The 14,816-nt window shown below is 41.9% G+C and overlaps 1 long non-coding RNA gene across 1 annotated transcript; it reads right to left on the reverse strand.

The window, feature by feature from the left end:
- Positions 1-566: 566 nt before the first annotated feature.
- Positions 567-2,186, reverse strand: LOC150034133 (uncharacterized). The gene is made up of 4 exons (XR_016532507.1): positions 2,021-2,186; positions 1,851-1,917; positions 1,635-1,753; positions 567-767 (listed from the first exon to the last, which is right to left on the reverse strand). It is a non-coding gene; the product is annotated as an uncharacterized LOC150034133 (long non-coding RNA).
- Positions 2,187-14,816: the final 12,630 nt, after the last annotated feature.

Consider the following 14,816-nt stretch of genomic DNA (forward strand, 5'->3'; position numbering starts at 1 on the left):
AGAATCAGAGTCCACATCTTAACATATTTTTAATTTCTTTTTTTTTTCTTAAAAAAAATAACATTAATTTTATACCTCTAGTATATATATATTTTTAATTCTTTTTTATACAACCAAATTTGGTCTCCTTTTGAAATTGATTACCACAATTACTTGGAGGGGAAGGAAGAATAAGAAAAATTATATAAAGACGAGAAAGTTCCGAAAATTTTGAAGGAAAGTGCAATCAATTTCAAGGGATTATTCGGATTTCGAAGTTGGAATTTATTTTCTACCTTTCTACAAACCATTCCATATTTCTTTTTTGTTTAATTATAAATTGGTCAAAAATTATTTATTTATTATTTTTTTCAATGGTACTATAATCAAAGTGTGAGATGAGGGAATTTGTAACAACCCCACTTTCTAGGACTATTAAAAAGGGGATCCCTACTACATGCATGCATAAATATTCTCATTGAAGAAAATAAAGTAAATTAAAGAAAATAATCATAATCTTAAATTGCATTAAATATATAAAAAAAATGTTCTAACATATCTCAAAATCTTAAATTGTTCAACCCGAGCATCCTTTTTAACAAGAAACAATTTATAAAAAAAATGAATAAATAAATAGATTAATTAATTAATTAAATTATGATAAATCCATGAATGGATAAAAACAAAACATGCGAAAATATAAACAGTCAAATGCGGAAGCAAATTCTGGTTCCTTTGGCACTGTCACGGATTCCTCTTGTCAGTCGCCCGAGTATCCTTGCCCTTACCTGAAAAGAAATAAGGATAAAGGTTGAGTATAAAATACTCAGTAAGTGATCCCATTACTGGGATCAGACTATGCATCCACGATCAAAAGAAAAAATAGCCTGTGACTCATACGATTACATCGGTTTTTTATGATGAAAGAAAAACTAAAAGACGTACTATCTTGCTTTGAAACACATGTCTAGCAGCCCGTAGGCACACCGTCAAACATGATAATAACATGAACGCGAACCCGTCGACCCACGCATGTCTAGCGGCCCGTAGGCACACCGTCAAACATAATAATAACATGAACATTAACCTGTCGGTTCACACATGTTTAGCGGCCCGTAGGCACACCGTCAAACATAATAATAACATGAACGTTAACCTGTCGGTTCACGCATGTCTAGTTGCCCCTAGGCACACCGTCAAACATAATAATAACATGAACGTTAACCGTCGGTTCATGCATGTCTAGTGGCCCGTAGGCACACCATCAAAACATGAAATATGAAAATAAAAGTAACATGAACGTAAACCTGTCGGCTCACGCATGTCTAGCGGCCCGTAGGCACATTGTCAAACATGATAATAACATGAACGTTAACCTGTCGGTTCATGCATTTCTAGCGGCCCTAGGCACATCGTCAAACATAATAATAACACGCGTCAAGGCAAGACAATAAATCACTCTACTGGTCTATTCATGCATCACATACATAATATCAGTACTGATTATAATTTTAACATGCTCATAATACTTGTAACCACCATGCAATTAGCAAAACATAATATCAAACAAAATCATACTCCAGAATCAACCAAGTAACTTGATAGGTCTAATCTAGATCACCTGGCACGAAGGCACCAGTAATAGTATCACTTACCTTAACTTGGTCACAAAAGTCCACGCAAATAATTCCCTAAAACCTTTGGAAAACTTGAATCAACCCAAAGTTGTGGCTTGATCCAAGACAAATTCCAAAATTTGATTCAAGTAGCCAATCTGATCAAGAATTAATTCCAAAATCAATAACTTATTTTTTTTTTCCACTATTATTCTCAATCCAAAAGAATAACCAACCAACTTACACAAAACTTACCCAAACTAAAACTCTCCGATGAAGAGGATGGTTCTTTCTTTGTTAGCAACGCCTCGAAATCCAAATCCTGAAAGTCGACACAATGGGTAACAACAAAATCGTTTCCAACACCAAGAGGCACTTTAAAAACACTCAACACCAAACCGTGCCCAAAATAATCTAATTCTTACCCAATCTCAAAAAGGCAGTGGCGGCGAACGAAACGGCAAGGAGGCGGCGCTGCTCGCGGCAGCTGGGACTCACGGCGGTGACGATGGAACGGCAAGGATGGCAGCTGGAAGGTGCTGGCGGCTAGGGCTGGAAGGAAAAGAAGAAGAAGGGAAGGAAAAAGGGTTGCGTGCGTGTGGGTTGAGGAGAGAGAAGTAAATTTAATTTTCTTTTCTTTTTTTCTTTTTTTTTTTTCATTCCTTTAACCCTTTCCATAAATATATATAACCAAATTAAACTCTTCCTTTTCCCTTAAAAAAACAAATTCCTTAATTATCTCCCAAAATATATATACTTATATATATATATATTCCTTTTCCTTTAAAAAAAAAGAATCTAATATACACATTTAATTATCTCCATAGATAATCAAATCTCCCAAAATATAAGCCAAAATAAAACTCAAATAATTCCAAATAATTAAATCATATTTTAGCTTAGCCCAAAAATATAAATCTCATATAATTTATCCAAGTAGCCAACAATAAAACAAAAAACTTAATTACAAAATAAAAACCAGGATGTTACATTCTACCCCCCTTAAGAAACTTTTGTCCTCGAAAGTTCAAATCCTGAAAAAGCTCAGGATAATGCATCCTCATGTCGTCCTCGCGCTCCCACGTTGCTTCCTCGAACGGGTGATTCCGCCAAAGAACCTTCACCAAAGCTATTTTCTTGTTGCGCAAAACTTTCACTTCCCTGGCCAGGATTCGAATGGGCTCTTCTTCGTAGCTCAGGTTCTTATTTAAATGCAAAGACTCATAATCCACAACATGAGATGAGTCTGCTACGTACTTCCTCAACATGGAAACATGAAAAACATTGTGAACTGCAGAAAGAGATGGGGGCAAGGCCAGCCGGTATGCTACAAGGCCAACCTGCTCCAAGATCTCAAATGGCCCGATGAAACAAGGGTTCAACTTACCCCTCTTGCCAAACCTCAACACTCCATTCATAAGTGCCACTTTCATAAACACCTTTCCACCTACCTAAAACTCCAGGTCCTTACGCCTAATGTCAGCGTAACTCTTCTGCCTGCGTTGAGCTGTCAACATTCGGGCCCTAATCTTCTATATTGCCTCGTTCGTGGTTTGTACTAACTCAGGTCCTAGTAATTTTCGCTGACCAACCTCATCCCAACATACGAGTGACCTACAACTCTTCCCATAAAGAGCCTCAAATGGTGACATACCAATGGTTACCTGATAACTATTATTATAGGCAAACTCTATCAAATGCAGGTGAGAGTCCCAACTTCCTGAAAACTCTAGTGCACAAGCACGTAACATATCCTCCAGTGTCTGGTTCAAACGCTCAGTTTGATCGTCAGTTTGTGGGTGAAAAGCCGTACTGAAATCCAAACGTGTACCCAATGCTGCCTGAAGGCTCTTCCAAAAGCTGGAGGTAAATCGAGGGTCCCTATCATACACGATGGACACTGGTACCCCGTGCAATCTTACCACTTCTTTTATACACAACTGGGCCCACCTACTCACTGAATATGTAGACTTCCCTGGAATAAAATGTGCCAGCTTGGTAAGTCTGTCCACAATAACCCAAATTACTATAAAACCCTTCGCCGTTCGCGGCAAACCTATAATGAAGTCCATCGAGACATGCTCCCACTTCCATTCCGGTACGCTCAAAGATTGCAACAAACCTGCTGGCTTTTATCTTGGGACCTTTACCTGCTGACACACCAAGCACTTACTGACAAACTCTGCTATCTCCACTTTCATGTTATTCCACCAGTAGCAACGTTTTAGGTCCTGGTACATTTCGGTATTGCCAGGATGTATTGAAAATGGGGAGTTATGAACTTCCCATAACAGATCGTTCTTGAGGTCACTATCTGCTGGTACACATAAACGTCTTCGAAAAGTAAGACCATTATCTGCTGACAAGGAGAACTCACCACCATGTCCTATCTTCACTTGCTGCGCTACTTTAACTAAGTAAGGATCACTGCGTTGAGCAACAATGATCTTCTGCCTTAAACTTGGTTGTACCGACAATTATGCTAACTACACAGATACCTCCCCTACCACCACTGTTATCTTAGCCCGCTCAAGGTCCTTACATAAACGACTCTGTCTGGTGATAAGGGCTGTTGAATGGGCTACCTTCTTACTTAGAGCATCCGCCACTACATTCGCCTTTCCTGGGTGGTACAGAATCTCGCAATCATAATCCTTCACTAGCTCCAACCATCTACGCTGCCTCATGTTTAACTCCTTCTGAGTGAAGAAGTATTTTAAACTCTTGTGGTCGGTGAAAATCTGTATCTTCTCGCCATACAAGTAGTGCCTCCAGATTTTTAAAGAAAAAACAACAGCTACCAACTCCAAATCATGTGTGGGATAATTTAGTTCATGGTTCTTTAACTGGCGGGAGGCATAAGCAACTACCTTACCTTGCTACATCAACACGCACCTCAATCCTCTCTTGGAGGCATCACTGTAAATAACAAAACCACCCCTTCCATCTGGTACAGTGAGAACCGAGGCAGTAACCAACCTTTATTTGAGATCTTGGAAACTATCCTCACAAGCCTTACTCCAAATAAAGGAAGCTCCTTTTCTGGTCAACCGGGTCAGAGGGGTGGCTATACAGGAAAAGTCCTTCAAAAAACGATGATGATAGCCTGTCAACCCCAAGAAACTACGTACCTCTTAACCTATGGTAGGACGAGACCAACTCGTGACTGCCTCGATCTTTGCAAGATCAACAGATTCACCTTCCTTGGACACCACATGCCCTAGAAAGAACACCTGCTTTAACCAGAACTCGCACTTGGAAAACTTAGCATATAACTATTGCGCCCTCAAGGTCTCTAGAACCTTTCACAAATGTTCCTCGTGCTCCGCCTTTGTCTCAGAGTAAACCAAAATGTCATCTATGAAGACTATCACGAAGGTGTCAAGAAATTCCTTAAACACCCTGTTCATCAGGTCCATGAATACTGCAGGAGCGTTCGTCAACCCAAATGATATCAGGACGAACTCATAATCCCATACCTCAAACGAAAAGCTGTCTTGGGAATATCACTGTTCTTTATCCTCAACTGATGATACCCCGACCGAAGATCAATCTTAGAAAACACTGTAGCTCCCTGCAACTGGTCAAACAAGTCATCAATCCTAGGAAGCGGATACTTGTTTTTTATAGTCACCTTGTTTAGTTCCCTGTAGTCAATGCAGAGCCATAATGACCCATCTTTCTTTTTCACAAACAACATCAGCGCACCCCAAGGGGACACACTAGGGTGTATGAAACCCTTATCCAACAACTCTTACAATTGAACTTTGAGTTCCTTCAGTTCTGCTGGGGCCATTCTGTACGGAGCTTTCGAGATAGAAGTTGTGCCTGGCTCCAACTCGATAGCAAAGTCTATCTCCCAATGCGGCGACAAACCTATGAGTTCTTCTAGAAAGATATCCGGGTAGTCACGTACTACTGGCTCCAAAGTTAAGGAGACCTCAGGCTCTCTAGTGTCGACGACACTAGCTAAAATACTCCAGGTACCCTGGTTAAGCAACCTTTGGGCTTTCATGGCAGAAATCACTTTGGGCAGGACCACAGTCCTCGCCCCTTTAAATTTAAAGTTGGCTCTCGTGGGAGGGTTAAAGATCACCTCCTTGCGAGAGCAGTCTATACTGGCATGGTTAGTAGCTAGCCAATCCATGTCGAAATTCACATCAAAATCCCGCATGTCCAAGACTACTAAAGTCACATCTAGGGTATGACTCGCTACTTCAATCTGACATGCTTTTATCTTTTTCTTTACTAACATAATTTCTCCAGACAGAGTGGAAACCAACAACACATAGTGTGAAGGCTCTAGTTCTAACATGGCATGCTTAACAAACAGCGATGATATAAACGAATGGGACGAACCCGAATCAAACAATACTAGCACAAGATGCCCTAAGATTGGGAGCGTACCTGTCACAACAGTGTCTGCTTTCTCGGCCTCCTGCCGGGTGGTAGAGTAAACACGACCTTGCTGATGTTGAGGCCTACCCGAACTCCTCTGATCACGGCCTACAAACTGGTTCCCAAGACTGAGCGTGCCTCTAGCACGACATCTATCTATCGAGTGCCCCTGTCTGAACCTCTAGCACGAATAACTGCCTAAAATGTCGAAGCGATCTGTCTGAACCTTGAACCTTTTGATGGGGATGAGGCTCGAAAGCCTTCTGATATGCCTTCCTCTTTTGACCTGAGGAAGGTCCCGCCTCGAATACTTGTGAAAACTCATCTCCTGACTGTGGGTCCACCTCGATTGCCAAACGAAGTGCCTCAACATGAGTGGTTGGTTTGAATGCTCGCACGATACGTCGTATACTGTCTTTTAGGCCTTGAACGAACCTTTCTGCCCTCATGGTTTCCATGGCGACCAACTCCCGGACAAAACGGGATAAGGTGTCAAACTCCTAGTCATACTCCTCCACTGACCTATGTCCCTGCCTCAGCTCCAAGAACCCCCTCTGCTTATTGTACCTCAGGTTGGCAGAGAAGTACTTCGCGTAAAAGCGCTCCTTGAACTGCTCCCAAGTCACCGGATCCCCTTCTACACCCAACATCCCTTCTGCCGACTGCCACCAGATCTAAGCCTTATCGGTAAGCATAAAAATAGCACACTGCACCTTCTGGTCTTCCGGGCATTTCATATAACGAAAAATCATTTCAATTGAGGATATTCATAATTCTGCATTGGTAGGGTCCTTTAGTGATTCATTGAAGGTGCTGGGGTTGTACTTCCTGAAATCTCACAAATGCTTGGCTTCTACCGAAAGGCCTGACATGCTTTGGTTCTGGATCATGTTCTGAATCTGGACTTACGGCACCTGATCCTGTGGTGGTGGTGTCTGATAGAGCTGGGCAAACTGAGCCAGTCGTTCGTCTAACATGTCCTTTACCTTACCCAACACAGCTGATGTAACTGCTTCCCCAATAGTGGCTACCCAATCGGTAACCTCTGCTGGAGCGATGGGGTGGGCTCATCTGTGGCGGCATGGCCGTGTGCTGAGCTCTCCTTTGTGTCCGGGTTCGCGGCCACCCTGACCCTGTGGGGTCCCTAGGCGGCAAGAAATCCTCTGGTACCGGAGGGTCCTGAACTTGTGCATCTTGAATTTGTGGATCCTCATCATGAGGATCTTGATCCTAAACTGACGGATTCTGCTCTACGGGAACACGCTCCTTTCCGATAACCCTATGACTGCCTCTTCCCCTAACACGAACCATTTTCCTGACAGTTATTCGTAACCACCCCTTAGCTACTTTCCTTACTAGCATAAAACACATCCATTGCAATAATAAATGCTATTAACTCGGGTGTATATTATTCTAAATACTTTTCATAAAGGACATACCTGGCGACGATGAAGAATCCGTTTTTCCAAAGGAACAATCTGGACTTACATAATAAGTCAGTCTACAGAACCCCAAAACACGGGCTCTGATACCAACTGTAACAACCCCACTTTCTAGGACTACTAAAAAAGGGGATCGCTACTACATGCATGCATAAATATTCTCATTGAAGAAAATAAAGTAAATTAAAGAAAATAATCATAATCTTAAACTTCATTAAGTATATAAAAAAAATGTTCTAACATATCTCAAAATCTTAAATTGTTCAACCCAGGTATCCTTTTTAACAAGAAACAATTTATAAAAAAAATGAATAAATAAATAGATTAATTAATTAATTAAATTATGATAAATCCATGAATGGATAAAAAAAAACATGCGAAAATATAAACAGTCAAATGCGGAAGCGAATTCTGATTCCTTTGGCACAGTCACGGATTCCTCTTATCATTCGCCCGAGTGTCCTTGCCCTTACCTGAAAAGAAATAAGGATAAAGGTTGAGTATAAAATACTTAGTAAATGATCCCATTATCGGGATCAGACTATGCATCCACGATCAAAAGAAAAAATAGCCCGTGGCTCATACAGTTACATCGATTTTTTATGATGAAAGGAAAACTAAAAGACGTACTATCTTGCTTTGAAACGCATGTCTAGCAGCCCGTAGGCACACCGTCAAACATGATAATAACATGAACGTGAACCCGTCGACCCACGCATGTCTAGCGGCCCGTAAGCACACCGTCAAACATAATAATAACATGAACATTAACCTATCGATTCACGCATGTCTAGCGGCCCGTAGGCACATCATCAAACATAATAATAACATGAACGTTAACCTGTCGGTTCACACATGTCTAGTGGCCCGTAGGCACACCGTGAAAACATGAAATATGAAAATAAAAGTAACATGAACGTAAACTTGTCGGCTCACGCATGTCTAGCAACCCGTAGGCACACTGTCAAACATGATAATAACATGAACGTTAATCTATCGGTTCATGCATTTTTAGCGGCCCATAGGCACACCGTGAAACATAATAATAACACGCGTCAAGGTAAGACAATAAACCGCTCTACTGGTCTATTCATGCATCACATACATAATATCAGTACTGATTATAATTTTAACATGCTCATAATACTTGTAACCACCATGCAACTAGCAAAACATAATATCAAACAAAATCATACTCCAGAGTCAACCAAGTAACTTGATAGGTCTAATATAGATCGCCTGGCACGAAGGCACCAGTAATAGTATCACTTACCTCAACTTGGTCACAAAAGTCTACGCAAATAATTCCTTAAAACCTTTGGAAAACTTGAATCAACCCAAAGTTGTGGCTTGATCTAAGACAAATTCCAAAACTTGATTCAAGTAGCCAATCTGATCAAGAATTAATTCCAAAATCAATAACTTATTTTTTTTTCCACTATTACTCTCAATCCAAAAGAATAACTAACCAACTTACACAAAACTTATCCAAACTAAAACTCTCTGATGAAGAGAATGGTCCTTTCTTTGTTAGCAACGCCTCGAAATCCAAATCCTAAAAGTCGACACAATAGGTAACACTAAAATCGTTTCCAACACCAAGAAGCACTTTAAAAAGACTCAACATCAAACCTTACCCAAAATAATCCAATTCTTACCCAATCTCAAAAAGGCAGTGGCGGTGACGGAACGGCAAGGAGGTGGCAGCTGGAACTCGCAGCGGCGGCGACGGAACGGCAATGTTGGAGGCTGGAAGGTGGACAGCGGCAACTGGAAGGTGCTGGCGACTAGGGCTGGAAGGAAAAGAAGAAGAAAAAGGGAAGGAAAAAAGATTGCTTGCGTGTGGGTTGAGGAGAGAGAGAGAAATAAATTTAATTTTCTTTTCTTTTTTCTTTTTTCATAAGATAGATGGGTTATTCCTCTCATTGCCAATTGGTTATGAGATAGATTGGTTACACTCATATTGCCTGAAAATTAAAATTTAATCCTTATAATTTTAAAAGTTAAAATTTAGTTATTATCATTATTTTATAATAGGAAGTTCTTATGGTTTAATAAAATTCTCACAAATAATCTCATATTTATGATTATAAAACATCACAACTAAATTTTAACTTTTTGTTGAATGAGAAATTTTAGACCAAACACAAGTTGCCACATCATTTACTAAATTAATGATGAAATTCCAAATCATTAAATTTGGGCTCAATTAGTAGTTAAATATGTCCTGAATTGAAGTTGAAGACAAATTTCGATGATGCCATGTGGTTTTATCATGACCGTTGAATCAGATAAGATTAATTTGACCCAATTTGATATTATTATTTGGGTCAATGTACAACTAAGTCCATAAATAGGCTGAATTTGACTCAAATGTCAAATCAGACCTAAATCCGATTAATTGGGCCCAAAAGCCAACCCCATGGACCAATCAAGCCCAAGTCCAACTAATTGAGCCCAAAGGCCAGACCCATAGATCAACCAAGCCCAAGCCCACCTGTGAACTCTATAAATAGATAAGCTCTTTTCATTTGGAGGGGGTGAACAATTCTATACTCCAGAGAGCTTATAAGGATTTCTCTATAACCAGAAGACTCATTGACTCCGAAGCTGATCACATCTGAAGACTGAAGTCCTTCAAAGATATAAGCATTCTGAAGACTGAAGTCCTTTGAAGATGCAAGCATTCTAAAGACTAAAGTCATTTGAAGATACAAGCATTCTGAAGACTGAAGTCTTTTGAAGATACAAGCATTTTCTACATTCAGAGAGTCTAGAGAATTCATCAACAAGCAAGTATTCTTCCAAGACTCCACTCCTAGAAGACGGAAGACCCTTGAAGACATAAAAAATACTCTTCCAAGACTTCTACTTCAAGAACGTTCGGTGCTTTTCTTCTTCAAGTCAAGCACATTCACCCAACTGAGAGAGAATCAGAGGATCAAGTATTAGAGATCGAACCACATCGCATCAAAACAAATTCAATATCAACACTAACTCAAGTTCAACTCCACGAAATAAGTTTCTCCGGAAGCCTCGTGTGAACAAATTGGCACGCCCGGTGGGACCATCTCTACCTCTCATCTCTCTCTCAGCATCCAAACAAGGCAAATGACACCTAAGAAGATGGCATCCAAGGCTTCCTCCACAAACAACTCATACATGGGACCTGTCACCTGCAGTCGCTCAAGAGAAGACATGCAGGAGCAAGAACAGAGCTCCCTCATTACCCACAATATCTTGAGGCAAATGACGAAATCCCCACAAGGCAGGGTTGTCATCAAGGAAAACCCCCTGTCCCTGTTTGAAAACTCTATTTCCGTCTCCAACAAGCCGAAAAGAGATTCACCGCCAGATGTGATCTCTGTCATGATGACAGATGTGACGGCAGAAGCGGCTATGGCAGAAATGGAAAGGAAGATTCACTTTTTGATGAAAGCCGTTGAGGAGCGAGACCATGAGATTGCTGCCCTGAGAGAGAAAATGCAGTCTCGAGAGGCTGCTGAATCCAGCCAAGCACCTATGGTCAAAGAAACTGACAAGGGGAAGACCGTGCTGCAAGAGAACCATGGGCGACAGTCAGACTTGGTGGCCTCGTCCAACAACTGCAAGACATGATCATGACCTCCATAAGAGCTCAATATGGAAGGTCGACTCAAACTTCCTTCATGTATTCCAAGCCATACACCTAGAGGATCGACAATCTAAGAATGCCGATAGGGTACCAACCCCCAAAGTTCTAACAATTCGACGGAAAGGGCAACCCAAAGCAACATATCGCCCACTTCGTAGAAACATGCGAGAATGCGAGAACAAGGGGAGATCTACTAGTCAAATAGTTCGTCAGAACCTTCAAAAGAAACGCTTTTGACTAGTACACAGACTTAGAGCCTAAGGTGATTGATAGCTGGGAGCAACTTGAAAGAGAATTCTTGAATCACTTCCACAGCACTAGGCGCACCATCAACATGATGGAGTTGATAAATGCCAAACAACGGAAAGGGGAGCCGGTCGTCGACTATATCAACCGATGGAGAGCTCTGAGTCTGGATTGCAAAGATCGACTCACCGAATTATCTGCGTAGAAATGTGCATACAGGGTATGCACTGAGAACTTCTCTACATCCTGTAGGGAATAAAGCACTGTACCTTTGAAGAATTGGTGACTCGTGCCCACGACATGGAGCTAAGTATCGCCAACAGAGGAATGAGGGACTTCTTAAGCCATGAACCGAAGAAAGACAAGAAGGAAGTGAAGGGTACCGAGAAAATTGTGAAAGGTGCCACAAAGGAATCAATGGTCGTTAATACGACCCCGTTGAAGTTCTCCTCGAAAGGGAAAAAGAAGAAGATAGAAAAGAAAGACGAAAGAGGCGAAAGACATCGCCTAACCCTGAAGGAACGACAGGAAAAAGTCTACCCGTTCTCCGACTCTGATGTTGCGGATATGCTTGAGCAACTACTAGAGAACCACCTTATCCAGCTACCATAATGTAAACAACCGGAACAGGCCGACAAAATGGATGATCCTAACTACTGCAAGTATCACAGGGTTCTTAGCCACCCAGTTGAAAAATGTTTTGTACTAAAGGAATTGATCCTCAAATTGGCTTGTTTGAGGAAAATAGAGTTAGATCTAAAGGAGGTGGTCCAAACGAATCATGTTATGGTGACGCTAGCTCCAAGTGTGGCGGCACAAATCATATATTATGAAGAAAATGAGAGCTCGGTCCAATTTGGGACCTTCGAACCTATGGTAGTGCGGTTTTTGCAGGAGGTCCAAGCTACAGATCCTCAAAACGAAGGAGAGCGCGCTGACGATGACGATAACAAATATTGGATTCTTGTGGTGCGCTGTAAGAAGAGAAGACAGAACTCTACCCAAAAAGAGCCATGCTCTCATAGAAGCTACAAGAGAGGGAGCAAGACACAAAAAAGGAAGGGTAGAAAGAAGGCTTGAAGGCCCAAAGCTATTGACGAGAGAGACGAGGATGTTCCTCGTCCCAGACGACAGACAACGTAGCAAATTTTCTCCCGAAGAACTTCTGCAATTGGGGTTTAGAGAAGACACCAGAGGTTGCTGTATGTCATGCTGTCAATATCAAGGAGGACGAATATACCATTCCAGGTCCATTAAATTTGATAGGAGAACCAAAGGGTTCGTCACCATTCAATATAAATGACCTACTTTCACTCCCGCGATAAGCTAAGACAACCCTCATTGAGGCACTGTTAGAATCCAATGCCTCTGGTGCATCGACCTCTGCAACACGTGCTTATGCCTCGTGTTACACATCCATAGGCTTCTCAGACGAAGATCTGCTACTGGGATCCAAATTACATAATAGGTCTTTGTACGTCTCTGGATACATTCGAGAACAGAGAGTGGGTCGAATCCTCATCGACAATGGATATGCCGTCAATATAATGCCTAAGACGACTATGAAATAGTTGGGCATACTCATGGAAAAGCTATCAAACAGAAAATTAGTAATTCAGGGTTTCAATCAAGGCAGCCAAAGGGCGATAGGCATGATACGCTTGGAGCTCCTCATTGACGATCTGAAGGCCGACGCGCTGTTTCATGTGATAGACTTAAAGACCACCTATAAGCTTCTATTGAGACACCCTTGAATTCATGGGAATGTTGTTATTACATCGACACTACATCAGTGTTTCAAGTTTTACCAAGACGGGATTAAGAAGGTTGAAGCAGATTCTAATCCATTTTTCGAGGTCGAGTCTCACTTCGCAGATGCAAAGTTTTACCTAAAGAGTGAGAATTCCAGTGAGACTATGCCGACAAAGAACTTGCTGGCAAAGAAAGCAGGTGGATCCCAGTCGAGGTTGCCAATAGACACAGAGAAAAGGGCGGCTAGAAAGGTACAAGCCTCCAACCCTAAAGAGAGTAGAATATCCCTCGGCATTGGAGAAACACCCGTGGTGAGGGGCAAAAAACCTCAAAAACTCCGATTCTGCACTATGTCCCTTTGTCGAGACGAAAAAAGGGTGAGTCACCTTTTACGGAATGCTCAAAAGGTTTGCAGGTCGAAGACATAGAAATTCTAAAGGAGAGTTTCGTCACACCCCTCACGTCGATAACAAAGCAGGAAGTCCACAAGTTGAAGGTGGAAATGATAGGGTTAAAGTTGTCCGAGAGGCAAACTAAAGACAGATTCGATCCCAAGGCTTACAAGCTGTTGGCGAAGGCGGGCTACAACTTCACAACTCACACTGAGTTCAAGAGTTTAAAGATTTATGAGCAACCTCGACTCTCGCCAACCTAAAAGAAGCTTTTGCAAGAAAGACACACTATATCCACGTCGAGGTCGGGACTCGGATATGAGCCGTCAGAGCCAGTCCATATAATCAGAAAGGCGAAAGGGAAAGTGGCCAACAGTAATCATATCACTGCAGAAAAAGTCGATGATACAGGAGAAAAGGAGGGTAAAGAAAAAGAGCCTCAGCCTTCGACTGTATTAGATCGCCTGTCGCACGCGCCTTGGTCTTCGAGAGGTTAAGCATGACAGAAACAGAAGGGAAAGCCCACATATTATTCCAAGAGTTACTCGATGTTCAGTTTTTCGAAGGTTGACTCTGCTAAATGAAGGAAATGAGGAAATCATCTGTCAATCGCCGGTCGTAGAGTGACTGTCAGCCTTCGAGAGACTAGGTGCAGTTCCGATGGAGAACGAAGGAAAACCTCCTATTTTTTATCGCCTGAAGCACGAGAGGGCTGAAGATCCCCTCGACCAATATGTCCCTAGTAAGACAAAGGAGAAGGGAAAAGTTTGTGCTGACGCCCCCGAAATGACCATAAAAAAAAGGGGCCGATACCCCGAGAGTCCATCTGGCGATGAATTGACCTTAAAAAATGTTGAAGCGTCATCGGACCAAAAGCCATCAGGAGAGGCAAGAAATGATGGAGAAATCCGTAGTACCGTCCCTTCACGCATGAAGAGAAAGACCTTCGTTACTCTAAACACAAGTGAGGGCACGCTCAATATAAAGAGGCATGACATTGATTTCACCAATCCTAAGAATGGAAATTTAGAGCATGAGGAAGGCGAAACTTCGTGCCACCACATCACAATCACCGAAGAATCCAAAGAGGGTATGACCGAAGAGGAAGTGGAAGATGCTCCGCAAGGTCTAGAGAACGGTGGTCAATCCACGGTGGACGAGCTAAAAGAGGTGAATCTACTGTAGAAGAACCACGTCCGACTTTCATCAGCGTATCCCTCTCGGAAGAGGAAGAGGACGAGTACATGAGTCTGCTCATCGAATACAGGGATTTTTTCGCCTGGTCATACAAAGAGATGCCAGGACTAGATCCAAAAGTAGCAGTCCACCATTTCGCGGTAAAAAAAGGGTGTCGACC

This window comes from Benincasa hispida, chromosome 9, assembly GCF_027475165.1.
Source record: "Benincasa hispida cultivar pf3 chromosome 9, pf3_genome.v1.1, whole genome shotgun sequence".
Taxonomy (NCBI): domain Eukaryota; kingdom Viridiplantae; phylum Streptophyta; class Magnoliopsida; order Cucurbitales; family Cucurbitaceae; genus Benincasa; species Benincasa hispida.